This window comes from Camelus dromedarius, chromosome 16 (assembly GCF_036321535.1).
Source record: "Camelus dromedarius isolate mCamDro1 chromosome 16, mCamDro1.pat, whole genome shotgun sequence".
In the NCBI taxonomy this organism is placed as follows: domain Eukaryota; kingdom Metazoa; phylum Chordata; class Mammalia; order Artiodactyla; family Camelidae; genus Camelus; species Camelus dromedarius.
The window spans coordinates 52,239,513-52,254,539 of NC_087451.1; the positions used below are offsets into that span (position 1 = coordinate 52,239,513).

The window sequence follows — 15,027 nt, forward strand, 5'->3', positions numbered from 1 at the left end:
ATGCAGCTCGCAGCACCAGACCTCTAAATCCTGTAAGCCAAAATGATCTGTAGTTTCACTCCCACGTCACTCACACGCTACCTTTTACTGAGTCCTTAACATGTATATGTGACAGGAATTGTTTCAGCAGTTTGCATATACTATCTTTAATCCTCAAAACAAATCCCACTCTGCTGATCAGGAAACTGAGGCTAGAGAGGTCAAGGTGACTTGTCCAATGCCAGAAAGCCAATGGAGCTTTAGTCAAACCCGGCTCTGCCTGGCTCCAGGGAGACGGGTTGTCTCCCAGATCCCCATTCAGCTACCATCACTAACTGCAACACCGGCTCACCTTCATCAAAGTAAATCCAAGTGCTAACAGTCTGAAATGATGACAGGAGATGAGAAAAAAATCATACCTTAAACCGTAGCACAAGACCCAGGAGTTCCTAGCAAGGAAATGCAGTCACCTTCTTTAGCATAACTAATTCCAAAGGCTATGGTTCAAAATAGAACAGAATCCACAGTTGGGTTTTTTTGTTGTTGGCTGTCTCTCAACTGACTTTTTAGAACAAGGGAAATGAAACTCAAAAGTATATTCACACTTCTGGCGAAATTTTCTAAAGCTCTTGAGAAAAGAGTGATTTTTAAAAACAGTTCACCTTTACAGTTTACTTCGATAGGCTCCAGACATTCAAAAACAAAATCACATCAGCAGCATTACTAATCAAGTTTCTTCTACGGACTTGAAAAGTATTTTCTTACCACACTACAAGATTACTTCCCATACTGAGAGCAGAAATGGAAACAGCTCTGGGTGTCACAAATCAGATCTTGAGGCCACAGTTGCAGAAAGTCAGTGCTGCTTCCCTTGAGTAGGAGCTGCTGATCTGAAACCTCCTAAGGGAAGGGTGTCTGAAGAAGAGCGCTGAAAAAAACTAAAAACTAAAGCAAGCTGTTTGTACTAATGAGAGCGAGCTGCTGGCACCACTACTCCTTAAGTGTTTCACTGCTATGCAATTGTTTTCCAGCTTCCAAGCTCTGAATCTGGCAGAGAGAATGCTGTTCTCACAGTCATAGGAGTTATATGATCAGCTGCTCTGTGGTGTGTGGGTGTTTAACTAGGTAAGTGACTGGTTACAGGAGGTTCTGCAATACTAAATCAAGGAAGTATGCTGTCCCCTGAGATTTTAACAATCTATCACTATACTATGCTGACAAAGAAAAGTAACATTTTTGCAACTTTGAAACAGTTTGGGTTTAGGATACGCAAATAATTTCTGACAGTAAAACCTGAGGCACTACACGAACAAAAAAAAATAACCTATAATATAAGCCACTTCAGTCATGTTTATTAGATAATAAAAAATGCAATATTTGCCATCTCAGCGTGCTTTCAAACTTCATAGGTACACTGCATAATTATTAGAATAAATGCTATTCTTCAGGTGTATAAAACACGTTCTATGCAAGATTCCAAAGCTCCCTTGCCTTTCAAAAAGCTGTTAATGCCGTAAATTCCTTGGTCTCTCAGAAGCCTCAAAATATGAAAAAAAAAAAATGAAGTCACCAAAGGATTCTTTAAGTGAAAAATATCATCAGAACTATAAGCTCCTGGAGAGCTGGGGCCTGTGCTTCTTTTATATCACTGTCCATCACAACACTATCACACACTGGAAGAAATGTCTCTTGATTTAAATACAATCAAAAGGCAAAGGCTGGATGCAGAGGGATTTAACGAATAGCTGATATTTATCCCCTGCTTAATGATAGAATGGTGCAACATTCATGCCTACTTCCAGATTTCAAACATGGAGACTGAATTCCCTAATTATAATTAAAATTCTTCCATTAAAAGAAAAATTTTAAATGGGTGATTCTGATGGTAATATCACCCTGAATAAAGACATGAAATCATATTTAATAAAGCTGAAAAATCTTCATGGAGCAGGTACTCTACTACAGGAATGATAAAGCCTTAAGAGATCAGATCAACCTCAAACAACACAGAACGATTCCAGATAGGCACCATAAAACAGACCATGGACACCCCTGCTGAAATCTGCTACATTTAGAATATAGTGCAAGGAACATACATTATCAATTGGTCAGACTTAGACAAGTTATTTTGACTCCAGTTTTAACTTTTTCTGAAACTTTCACATACATCTTTCTACTGGAAGATAGGAAAATGGTGCCTTACAAATATCTAACTGTAATCAAAGAACAAAACACAAGGATACACAGTTAATCTACTTTGCTGCTTACTGCTCAGGACCAAAGTTATGCCAATCCTTAACAGAAAAACAAAACAAAGCAAAACACAAAATTCAAAGTCCTTTCACTTTTGCATAATACAGATCTTAAGCTGAGGTCCCAGGACCAGGTTCAAGATGACTGTAATCGCACACAAAATTATGTGTGTCTGTTTTATTGAGAAGAGGGCCCTAAAGGTTTCCATGACCCCAAAGGAAGGTTAAGAACCACTGAACTAGGTATTTCCAGGATCCCTAAAACTCAGCAGTGAACACTTTAAACAAAATTACACTAAAGGTAGTATCTACCCGAATACATGTGCACAGGTCCTGATACAAACAGCCAAGATACCTGCCAGCCCTATCACAGTACACCACTCTCAAATCAGCCCCATATGGGAATGTCACCTGCATTCAGGGCATACACTCACACATGCCAGCCACAGCAGCTCTTCATTCCCTAAGCATACACATGTTGTCAAGAAAGCATGTGCTAGTTGCCATTCCCAGAACAATACGGACCTAGCCATTGCTGGAAAAAAATATACAGACATTCTTCCCAAAATACTACCCTATGTATTTACTATGGCTTGACCATAGATGTTAAACATTACAACAAAATAAGTGAAATTCCCACACAGCATATGTATGTAATTAACTGGGAAAAAAGCATCACTCAGGTATTACTGAGGGTCCACAAGAGATGCATATAAGGGAAACAACTGTAATAATGATGCTTGAACACGGGGACAATCTGCGGACAATCAAAGACAGACTCACACAGCAACGTCCTGATAACATGGTTGTGGAAAGCACCCTTCTCCAAAGGCAAAAACACATTCCTTTGACTGGCACAGGCCATTCCTGACAATGGATCCGCGATGACAGAGACTGTTCGGCAATCAGGAAGGGGGGGGGGGGGGGTTGGGGGGGGAGAGAGAGAGAGAGTGTGTGTGTGTGTGTGTGTGTGTGTATGTGTATGTGTGTGTGTGTGTGTGTGTGTGTGTGTGTGTGTGTGTTGGGGGAGAGATTGCTAGATGTGATCAAAGACTGGCCCTCTTCAAGAAGAGCATATGGGATCTTAAATCGTGAAGACGGTCTTCGAGGGTGAGGTAGGAGCATTTATCATTTCTACAGGAGACATCCCTCGACAACGGACATGTTCTGTACAGATGTAACTGGGGTGTCACTACCTTTAGTGGCTCCCATCTAAGAATCTTAAGTAGAGCCTGATTGGAGGGGAAGAGCAGGCGGGGGTGGAGAAAGGTCTGCATTACCCTCTGGGTGAGTGTTGGGCGGGTGTACACTAGATGCATTTTATCTCGGGCGGCACAATACTCCCAGGGGTTGGAGGTTTGGGCGCAACCGCAGGGCAGGGGAGGCAGTGGGTGCAAGCCACTAGCTGCAGGGCAAGAGAATGCTCGCAGGACAACCGGTGCAAACCTCCCCTGGGCCCGCTAACCCGTGCAACCCCGGCCTCCCCCTGGGCCTCGGGGCGAGCGGACTCTGCAAAACTGGAGCCTAGCTCGAGTCCGGGAAGGAGGGGACGAAGGGGCAGAAGCGGGCGCCCCCGGCCCAGGCTCGGGACCAGAAGAGCGCAGCGCCCGGGGCCTCCCCGCCGAATGGGGGCTGCTTCGGCCTAGCGCACGCAGCTGCCTCGGCGAAGGGTTAACCCGGCTCCCAGAGCCCCGGTCGGCTCGGCGGGTGGCGGAGAGGAAGGGCTGCTGCCAGGGGCGCAGCAGCGACTGTGGCGTGTGCGTGGGGGGCAGGGGCCCCCACTCACCCGGGCCGGCCGCCTCCGCCTCCGCCGCCCCGACCGCCGCCTCGGCGGTCCATCCCTGCGGCGGGGGGCCTGTAGCCGCGGCGCTCGAGTAACAACCGCCGGCCGGGCCGGCCCCTCCCCCCCGCCCAACGTCTGTCCCGAGGGCCGCTCCGCAGACCCGGCCTCGGCCGCCGCCGCCGCCGCCGCCGCCGCCGCCGCAGCGCTACGTGGCCGCCGCTCCGACGTCTCGCGACTGCCTTCCGAGCGCGCGAGGGCGAGCGGGGCCGGCGGGGCGGGCGGCGCGCGGGGAGGGAGGCAGGGGAGGGGGTGTGCGTGTGTGGTTCTGTGTGCGGAGAGGGGGGCAGGGAGGGAGGACTAGAGGCGGCGAGAGCGCGCGCGCGCCCGCGGCCCCTTCCCTCGCCGGCCCCCCCGCCCAACAGGGAGCCCGACACCTCCCTCCGCCCGCCCCCCTGGCATCTCGGCCGCTGGGCGCGGCGGCGCGCATGCGCAGCTCTCGGGGCTGGCCCCGGCGCACCTTTTCTCCCTCCTGCCACTTCGTGAGAGCTCCGCCGCCCTTGTAACCGCTGACTCCCGCTCCACCCACGCCGCCCCTACTCCGCCCACTCCCGAGCGCCCAGGTAAAGGCATGGAGTGCGCGTGCGCACCGCTCTCCTGGGGTCTGGGGGCGTGGTTGCTGAAAGGAAGCCAAACCGTAGAGTGGGAGGGAGCTTTGGGCTGGCTGAGGGGTGGGATTCCACAAAGTAGGGGGCAGTTTAGGATTCGGGAAAGGTGAGGTGAAGAAGGGGGGCCAAAGTAGAAAAGTAGGCCCAAGTGAGATTTAGAAAGTAAAAGAGACTTTGGTTTATGAAATACGTTAAAAAAAAAATCTTGACTCTGCTCTCGTTACTGGAAGGCAGTGTGAGTGACAGGACAGAAATAAAAGGCAAAATATAAGCAGTGTGGTCATTCGCCAGATGAATGGGACAGCTAATAAAAACTGGAGAAATTTAGAGATTGCTGAAGTGGTCAGAAAAATAAATTTAGAGCCGCACTTGTTCTGTGTCCAAGAATAGGGAAGGGGGGGTGGTGCTTGCGCGTGCGCTTGAGACAGAGCTGCTGAAAGAAAGGAAGCCTCCATTGAAGTATTACAGCATTATGACTAATTAGCTATTAATCATTAATATAATTAATGGTATTATTAGCTAACAAGGTAGCATTTATCCAAGTTCAGAGCCAAGAGAGGGTGTCCATAATTGAAAGGGCTTGGAGTACCGAGAGGGGAAATGAACAAGGCAAGGTGAAGGCCTAGGGTGGAGTAGAACCAAGGCACGACCTTTCCCATCATAAACCAAATTTCCCTGATGTTTTCCAAATCTTACCGTAATTGGAACTCCTTATTCTCCCTCCGTTATTTAAAGCACACTTAGCAAGTGTTCCTGCACTGAGGCTGACCTCTCTAAACATTTTCTATTCAGATGCAGCTACTTCTCCCCAAAATAGCACCCCCCAAAAGAAATTCCTGTGGGAAGTAAAATAACCTGAGTCTGGGAAAAGGTTAGGGAGGAGACTGAAACTTTATAAAGGGATTCAAGGACTGACTCTATCCTTGGCTCCTTCCAAAAACTGTTGCTTGGATTTAATTACACTTGGACTCCAGACCCCAGGAATTGCAATTTAGCAACTGTGGGTCATGTTCTTCAATAGTGAGTGTCTTCCATGGATAAACACTAAAAATGATACCATATTTCAGCAGGTAGAGAGAAAATTTTCAGGCAGAAGAGGAGGAAATAAGCATAAAGTAGTACAAGGAAAAATTTAGATTCAATGTGAAAAAGAACTTGGCATCTATGGGGGCCAGTGAGCCCAGAACATCTGAGATGTCTAGCTTTGCCTTCTCGGACATTTGATCCATTCCCCACCCTCTGATTGTGAGGGCCATCCTGCTTGGAAGGAAGGTATGCAGAGTGATGACTAAGGAAACAAGGTGATCTTCCAAATCTCTGGGACTCTTCACCCACAGGCCAACCCTCTGAAGGGCTCCTAGTAATTAGAATAGTAGTATGGTTACCTGCCCTTTGAGGAGTGCTTTATGGCTTTTGCAGAGAGGTTCTGTCCATTATCTCATCAGATCATCCAACACCCCCACAAAGCAGGCAGGACAGGTGGTATTCCCAATGAAGGAAGTTCAGGCCAAGGTAGGTGTATGGGCTCAGCCCAAGTCCCCCAGTCCAGTCAACTGTGGAGGCAGAACAGGACCCGGTCTTCCAACTCCCAGGGTGCTGTCCTTGGAGGGTTTGAAAGGCTCTGGAAAATGACTGCATATTCCTGTGGAGTGAAAACAAGTGGTCTTGGCATGTGAGGGAGAATAATTTGAATATTCAGTTCTAAGACTGCATCTCCTTTATTTCATGTTTTTCCCCCCTCCTTTCTCTCCAGGACCCTGGGACTTGCCCGATGTATCTGAAGCCTTGGTGACTGGTTCTCTGGAAGGCCTTGGGCCTGGCAAGGCAATCCCAGTTCCTCTGCTCCCCCTTAACTCTTACCCTTCAGGAACCTACCAAGAGAAGGGCGTCATCCCTTGACATATCACAAGAAGAGGGCGTTGGCTCTCAGTCAGCCTGCCTTCTTCAGCTGCGGGCACTACAGCTTAGCAGTCATGGCAGGCAGGGCTTAGCACCCACACTGGCCTTGTTGAAAGACAAGGCTTCTGTCATCCTGGTTTCCCGGCCCCGGATAGTTCCTCACTAACTTTTTCAATACGTGTGGGCAGAAATCAACAGGACCCATTTTTTTTTAATTTAAAAGCTTTAGTAAAAAGTTCTGTATACTTTGACAGTTCTGAAAACTTCACAGATTTAACTGAAACAGCAGCAGAGCTATCTGGTTTCTATAAGGTGAGCTTGATGGCCTGGTACAAGCTCCCTATTCACTGCATTTCTTTGCCTCCCAAGTTTCCAGGGGTGTACCCCTAGTCAATAATAGTTCTTAACACACGTACTTATGGAGGGGCAGTGGCCGTGGCTCCCTTCCAACTCATTAACTAATATAACCCCGTCCTGCTGCACCAGACTTGGGGCCAGAGCTTGGTCATGACCTTCTGGGTCCTCATTCTTGTAGTGTTGTGACCTTTGTTCAATCACTTCATCTTTGAGGCTTTGTGCAAAGAGGGGATTATATGACTCTTACAACCTTCCAGATCTGATACCTAGGATTCTACTCTAGAAAGCTGACTGTGTTTGTTAATACCTTGTAATTTCATTCTTTTCCTAAGAGTTACTATCCAATTTTCATCTCTAAGCCCTTCCTATAGGAAACTGCCCCTTCTACAGAGTGGATAAAGCTGTCCTGGTCTCTCCTTTTGTATTCACTTTTCCCCCCTCATATCTCTAAGTAATAGTGTTTAGAGACAGCCCAGAGAGCTGGACTCTTGGCTTGTCTGCCACAGGGCTTGTCTGTAGACGCACACATGCGCTCATGTGTATATGTGTATTTCCAGTCTTAAAGGAATGTGGTCCTTGGGCACTTTCATTCTGTGCCCCCTCAGCTCCCACCACCCCCACTTAAATTCCAGTGAAAAGTTAAAATGAATGCCAAGGTGCTCTAGAAGAAAAAAAGAGGATTCACTAAAAGACCAGATCTGTGAGTAGAGCTGTTTTGCTTTGGGGATAGAGATGAGGGAGGCTACTGAGACAGCCAGTGTCACTTCCGTCTCAAGCTTGGTTTTGGCTGTAACCTGGACCCAACACTTGGTTCACAGCTCCCTACAGCTGTGGTCTCTGTACATCACCTCTTCTATTTGAAACATCTCAGAGTTTGGAGTATGATCACTCTGGTGTCCTTGTCATCAAAATGCATTTTATAATTTTTTCAAAACAACAGGTCTGTGACCATTTGTACGAGTCTTTCTTCTCCAGTAGTTCATTTACTCCTTCCCTCAACCCTGGGAGGTAGGAAGGGCAGGAAATGTTCTTCCTGCTATTTTTTAACAGCGAATTAAAACCAAGGTCCAGATTTTAAGGGTAACATGGCCAGAAGTAAAATCTGGGTCCCCAGGGTCCAAGTCCAGCACTTCTCTGTGACACGATACTGCAGCCCTTTGCTGGACACCATACAAAGCAAATTGAACAGATGTGGTCTCTGCTCTCTGGAAGTTTGGACTCAAATGGACAGCCATGATTCTGGCAAACATAAAGGGACAAAAGTGATTCAATCAACTCACCTATGCCAATAAATAAATGGGTTAAATAGATAAGGAAAGTCATATTCACCTGGCCTACTAATTTTTTTTTTTAATTCCAATTGAGTAGAAAGGACAGTGTTAGTGAGGCTAAGGTTTTAGTCCAGTCCCATCTGCCTACTTGCTTTGCAAATGGAAAACTATTTGTAGCTGCGCTGCATGCCTCTTCCCCTCCTTGTCTTCAATGTTCTATCAACGTTCCTGAAGCTTCTACCAAGTGTCTGTCGAGCAAGGTGGGAATCAAAGACCATTAAGAAATCCTTTCTGGAGGGCGGGGTGGGTCCTGGGGGCAAGTTGGTGGCCTCAAGACGAGGGAGAGCTTCCTCCATGCTGCATCCCTGGGTCCCTCGGTCTGCCGAAGATGCAGGCCTCCGAAGGATGAGTTTTGCTCCTTTAAACCCCCTCCCACTACCCCCACCTTTTCCAAGAGTCCTGAGTGGTAATTCCACTTCTAAGTGGGACGAGTGTCCATTAGCAGATGTAAGGAATTGATAAAACTTCCTCCAATAGAGCATGCTGGCTCCCTCATGCCCTCCTGCTCAGCCCCGAGCCTTGAGGGGGTGGCTGCCTGTCTTCCACCCACCCAGGGTGGGCAGGAAAATGCAACCCCCTCACCGTAAGCTCATAGACTCATTTTAGCATAAGCAAATATGAAGTGTTCAGAGATCAGGAAGGTTGCTAGTGGTTGTTTAACTACCCCCTCAAAAAGAAAAACATTTTCTTTGAAAAAAATACAAAAAGAAATCATCTCTGCCCTCAAGCAACATCTTTAACCATTTTCCCAATTCAAACCACTGTGAAAGCTTTCGCTAACCCTACGTCAACCATCTCTATGGATGGAAGGACAGATCAACTCAGTCCCTGTCCTGTTGTTAGAGGTCCTGCAATTCATCTTTATCGATGCAAGATGGTCAGTTAGGACAGTGGAGAGGTGGGCTTTGGAATTTGAGGGATGTCGGTCCTACCCCAGAGAAACCAGGGCACCACACCACCTGCAATAGCTTAGCTTCCTGAATATCTAAGCAAAGGCCAAGAGGAACCCTGGGGTTAGGGAGCGTGGGCGCTGAGGGAGGCACCCACAACAGGAGAGCATCTCCCATCTCTTAAGTGGACTGTTGCCACCCAGTTCCTACCCTGGGGGTGCTGCCTCAGGGTCTGTCTACAGCAGAGTGATCTAAGGCAGTTAGGCCCGAATTGTGTTTGAGTCTTTAAAGGGGCTCAGAGATTCTTTTAGGCAGCACGATTAGTTGTTGTCTTTAATTGATGTGACATATGCCCCAGAGGCATGCACCGAGGTCCAATTGAAGAGATGGTTTTTTAAAAATTGGAATTAATTAATTAAAGAAGGCAGCTGCACGGGACTGTGAGCTAGTGCCAAACTCCGTAACCCTAAACCAGCCAACCCACCCAACCGGCCTCGCCACCTGAAGAACAGGCCCAAAGTTCTCACGGAGGTGGGATCAGAGACCTGGGGTGCAGTGCAAGACATGGGGGCTGCTAGGGGAAAGGACGAGGCTCAGGGAACCCTCTCTTAGCTTTCATGACCCCGCAGAAGGCTCGGCCGTGGAGAAGTATTTGGGCCAAAAAATGTGTTGGGGGGCTGGGAAATGGCAGAAAAGGGAAGGTACGGGGAGGGGCGGCAAGGGGGAGGGGGAAGATATCTAGAGCAAGGGGGCTGGAATGGGAGCTGGCGTTGCTAGCAGGATTGAAGAATGATGGAGCCACTCCAGGGAGGGAGTGGGAAGATCTGGTGGTGGAGAAGACCCTGTGAGCGGAGCTCAGAGGAGGTGGAGCCTGCACGTGGGGGCATGAATGTGGTGCCTGGGGCCTCTGGCATTCAGAAGAGGTATTAATGAAACCCCTGACCTGAGGTCAACAAAGCTGTGGCAGCTTTTCACAGGAGCTGGGCTAAGAACAACAATAACAATAATAATAACAACAATTAACCATAACGAGACCTTATCTGCAGCAGGTTGTTCCTGGAGATTTGTTAGGCATTAAGTCATTAATTCTCCTGGCCCCTCAGGGCCACATTTTTCTAGAAGTAACAGAGGTGAAAGAGGACACAGTTCATCCTTGTGCAGTTCAGACTCTTGCCCTTGGCTGGCAGGTTAGTTCACACACAAGAGGGGTAAAATCCAGGGCTCCTTTACATTTTCATAAACGGCATCATCTTTTGCCTTTATTTAGAGTCTCTGAAATAATGCTTCAAAGGGGCGCATACAGAAATGTAGGAGTCCACCAGATGGCTAACTAGATGGCTAAACCACTTCGATGGGAGATCTCAAGTCCCGCCTGACAGCACCAGACTGCACAGTATGCTGCATGGAGAGTGGCCTGGAGATGACCAGGAAGTGACCATCTGCTGGAAGCCCTAACTGGTGGCAGGGCTGAGCCTCAACCAGCAGACAAGGTAAGTTGGAGGACTTCAGGTGTTTACCCCCCACAGAACAAGGAGGGAAGTTTGGAGTGAGGGCTGGAGGTGAGTAAGAAGAGGAGGGTCATTCTAGATTGGAGCGGTCACATGGGATGGTGCCTGGGAGCCAAACCTCGAGCAAACCTTAGTACCAACAGTGACTAGCCTGGCAGATTTCAACCATTCTTTCCTGTGTGTGTTTCATGTAACAGTGACTGCAAATTATACACACCCAATCCGAAGGCAGACTTTCCTTCATATCCCATAGATGGTAAGAGTCAGCATCGTTATCCTAGTCAAGATCAAAGAGATCTCAATATAGTTAAATAGAACGGGTATGCTGGTCACCATTAGGTTGTGGAGTAGCAGGGATTATGTGCCCCATTCATGAAGAGGAGCTGAATGTCTTTGAATCTCAGAGGTGGGCAGGAGAAGAAATTGTCACAGCTGAAGTGCCATCACCATTCACGTGAAGGAAATAAGAGGGACCCGTCCTCACTATTCTGACCCTTGCTGTCCCTCGAGAACCATAGCCTTCCCTCCCTTCCCTGTGTTACTACGAAGAAAGTCACCTGTAAGAAGGTCCTGGAACTTTCGGGGCTTGAATACCAATTGACCTTGTTAATTGCCTCAAAGAACATACATAGTGTTACACGGTGAATTTAGGGAATGGGATGTTCTGGTTAGACAAATAATCTGGTTTTGAAAGTAGTACTAATCATATAGTAACATTTGAGACATACTAAAATTATTCATCACTTATCTGAAATTCAAATTTAACTGAGTGTCCTGTATTTTATCTACTTGCTGGTAAATCTCAAAGAGATCCATAGCCACTTTTTTTGGAGTTCCTTAGAGAAAAAAGCAGCAGGAAGGAGGGAGATACTTTGATAGCTTGGATTTATTGGAACTAGGAAGCAGAGACAGAGAGGATAGGGAAGCAAGAAACCCCAGACCAGGTGCCCGTCGACTCTGAGAAGCACACTTACCATCACACTAGATGTGGCGGAGTCTTTGGCCCCACGTCAAACTAAACAGTTTTTTGTTTGTTTGTTTGTTTGTTTGTTTTACAGAGATCTCAGGGAAGAAAGCTTAAGACAGAACATCACCTACTCTCTAATATTATCCAGCACTCAGATGGACCCCCAGCTGAGAGTGGGAACAGACAGGGGCAACTTCCATCCCTCGTTTCATTTCGCCAACAGAGAGGAAGAGGTGAGCGCTCCATTGAGAAACATGGTGCTGTTCAGAGGGGCTGTGTGTTCCTCCTGTGCCAGAGAATCCCCTGGTGCCTGGGGACCTCCTTCCCTATCGTGTTGGGTGTTGATGGTCCTGTGGAAATGGACCCCCTATGAAGCTAGGTTCTGCTCTGTGTGGCGTTGACCATGAATGTCTTTTTCCTGACTGGATTGTGTTCTCAGCACGTACTGGGCACCAAGATGTTCCCAATTTATTGAGTACTTTCCACTGTCCTGTTTCACCTCTTATCCCACGCAGTCCTTCCAACTGCTCTTTGAGTAGATATCTCCATTTCACAGATGAGGAAACCGAGAGAGAGAGAAATGAAGTAGGAAACGATGTAAGGTCACATTAAGTCTCACGTGGCAGGCTCGGGATTGAACCCAGGTAGTCAGACTCCTAAGCCTGCTCTTTTAACCATAATGCTATACTGCCCAGAACTCTAATTCCGTCACCCCACTCTCCTGCTCAGAATTCTTGAGGTGGGGAGGGTATAGCTCAGTGGTAGTGTGCATGCCTGGCATGCATGAGGTCCTGGATTCAATCCCCAGTACCTCCATTAAAAAAAAAAAAAAAAAGAATTCTTGAGTGGCTTATTCTGTGATAAACAGGTTAATGGAGCCCTAAAGATGTCCACATCCTAAACCCTGGAACCTGTGAATATGTTACCTTACCTTGGTAAAAGGGACTTTGCAGATGGGATAAAGTTAAGGATCTTGAAATTCGGACCTTAGCCTGGATTATCCGATGGGTCCAATCTAACCACAAAGGTACTTCAAGGAGAGGCTGGAGCATTAGAGTCCGACAAGGAGATGTGACCATGGAAGCAGAGGGCAGAATGGTATGGCTGCTGGCTTTGAAGATGGGAGAAGAACATGAGCCAAGAAATGTGGGCAGTTTCTAGAAACTGGAGCGGGTGTAGAACTGACTCTCCCCAAGAGCCTCCAGGAGGAACACATCCTACTGATGCCCTGATGTTGGCCCAGTGCAACTTCTGACCTCCAGAACTGTCAGTAAACCTGTGTTGTCTGAAGCCACTAGGTTTGTGGTTATTTGTTACAGCAGCAGCCAGAAACTAATACAGCTCCCCTTGCTTAAAGGGAAATCTGAACTGCTTTACAAGGCAATCAAGGGCCCCATGTTCTCTTCCCCTTGGCTGACTGCCTAGCTGTTAGCTCATGGCCACCCCACTCCCACCCCCACCACGCTCTACACACTGAACTTCGTCAGGATCCTCAGCAGGACATGTCCTTTCTTACGTCAATGCCTTCGCTTGTGCTGTCTCTTCCACCTGGAACACCCTCTTCTCACTTGTTTGCCTGGCAAACTCCTCATCCTTTATGTCTCAGCTAAAACAATACCTCCTCTGTGAAGCTTTTCCTCCTTCCCCCAAAGGAACGTAGGGCTCCTTTCCTGCATTTCATGCCTCTGCCTCATTTCATGTGCACTCCCATCAAAGCCGTATTTTAAGGACCCATCTGTTCCCTTCCTGAATTATAAGCTATTTGAGGGCACAGGACCTCTCTTTCCACCTTTATCCTCCCTTAGCACCTAGCAGGGTCCCCAGCACCTAGCAAGGTGCCCAGCACATCAAATAAAGTTCTCCAGAGACTAGAGCTCCTTTCGTGACCTGTGCCCTGGACCAGTGATGCAGCTTCCCCAGCCCCATTTCTCCATCGATAACAAGCACTGGGGGCATCATCCCTTCCCTTCTCTACTGAGAGATGAAGACAAAGGAAAGCAGACATGGAAGTGTTTCAAATTCAAAAAGAAAAGGCGCTAATCAAAGTTGTAATATTCCATTTGTACCCGCGGTGTACAATGCTTCCTCTCCAAGTCTCAATTTCTTCAGCTGGGAAATGGGTCTAGAGGCAAGCTGCACCAAAGACGGGAACTGTGGCCGCTTCCCCTCCCTACTGTATCCCCATCTACACTGCTCTTTACTCTCGGGTGAATTCTCTGATGTTGGTTGGTGAAGACCCTGAGGGAAGTTCTTCCACATTCTTTGGATTCATGGTTCTCTCTAATGTACACGCTGATATTGGGTATCGTCTTGAGCAGAGGGTTCCCCACAGTCACCTTCTTTGTATCTGAGCTCTGTGACACTGAGTCACATGTGCCTTCCAAGCCTCCAGACTCACCTGAGGGTTCTCCCGCGGACGACAGATACAAGTTTCCCTCCGGCAGGAATTCTCTGACGTTGTGTATGGTGGTTGTATAAAGATGGTGTATAAAGGAAGGCTTATTCACATTTATTACACTTACGAATGTTCTTTCCTGTTTGAATTCTCTGATGTGTAATGAGAAGTAAATGGCTAATGGAGGTCTCAGTAAAGTCCTATTACGTCTCCAGCCCTGGGCTGAGGGGCTCCAAGATATAAAGAATGGCCTCTGCCCTTTAGACACTCGCCAACTGACTTGGGGGACAAGATTCACGTACATGAAACAGCTGGGGAACACAAGACATTGTGTAGTCGTGCCAAGCTGTAGAATTTGCAGAATTCAATGGGAATTCAGAGAAAGAAGCAGACAACTGGAGATTGACCAGATGGGAAACATGCATGGAAGAGGTGAGCCTGTAGCTCGACCTGAAAGGATGGTAGAAATGGTAGAATTGATATGTCAGAAACTGACACATTGTAACTGACTATACTTCAATTAAAAAAAAAAAAGAAATGGTAGAATTGAGGCTGGAAGAGAGAAGAGGAAGGTGTTCCCATTAAAGGGGGAGGGAGGAAGAAGGAAGAAGGAAGGAAGGAGGGAGGGAGGAAAAAGGAAGGGAAAGAAGCTCAAATGTAGGAATTTGCCCCTTGATTTAGGAAACTATCACAAATTTAAGGCAACAGCCTTTGAAAACTGTGCTTCTCTAGTGCTTTTCTTGTTTTAGAACTCAAGCCACTTTCATTTCTACCAGGCACACCTAAAAGGGAAAGCTCCGTCACTGCATTTTATATGCCAGCTCCGCCCCCCCGCCGCCCCCCCCCCAGCATTCTTGGGGCCCATTCCACTTCCACAACCAGGAGTGTCACCCCCAGGGTGACAAAGGCACCAAAGCGGGGAGAGAACCCCACCTAGGAGAGGGTTCCAGGAAAGCACCCCAGACGCTTATATTCAACCAGGTGGGAGCTCTCTGTCCTCC

At 47.7% G+C, this 15,027-nt stretch overlaps 1 protein-coding gene and 1 long non-coding RNA gene across 19 annotated transcripts in view; one reads left to right on the plus strand and one right to left on the minus strand.

Annotated features, from left to right (window-relative positions):
* Positions 1 to 4,152, minus strand: part of LOC105104731 (leucine-rich repeat-containing protein 37A) — a 116,407-nt gene extending 112,255 nt beyond the window's left edge. For 11 of the 12 annotated variants that reach the window (XR_010384639.1, XR_010384640.1, XR_010384638.1 and 8 more), the window contains exon 1: positions 4,018 to 4,151. The gene's annotated coding sequence lies outside the window, so the exon portion shown is untranslated. Of the gene's footprint in view, positions 1 to 4,017 lie in introns of all 12 variants that reach the window. The other variant, XM_064495935.1, reaches the window with a different exon arrangement.
* On the plus strand, positions 3,188 to 14,139 carry LOC135323263 (uncharacterized). 7 transcript variants are annotated; one of them, XR_010384648.1, is made up of 5 exons: positions 4,449 to 4,634; positions 6,433 to 8,466; positions 10,424 to 10,646; positions 11,723 to 11,864; positions 12,500 to 14,139. It is a non-coding gene; the product is annotated as an uncharacterized LOC135323263 (long non-coding RNA). The 7 variants fall into 7 exon arrangements; XR_010384642.1 differs by having other exon boundaries at positions 11,723 to 14,139; XR_010384644.1 differs by having other exon boundaries at positions 6,433 to 6,890; positions 11,723 to 14,139.
* The last annotated feature ends 888 nt before the right edge of the window (positions 14,140 to 15,027 follow it).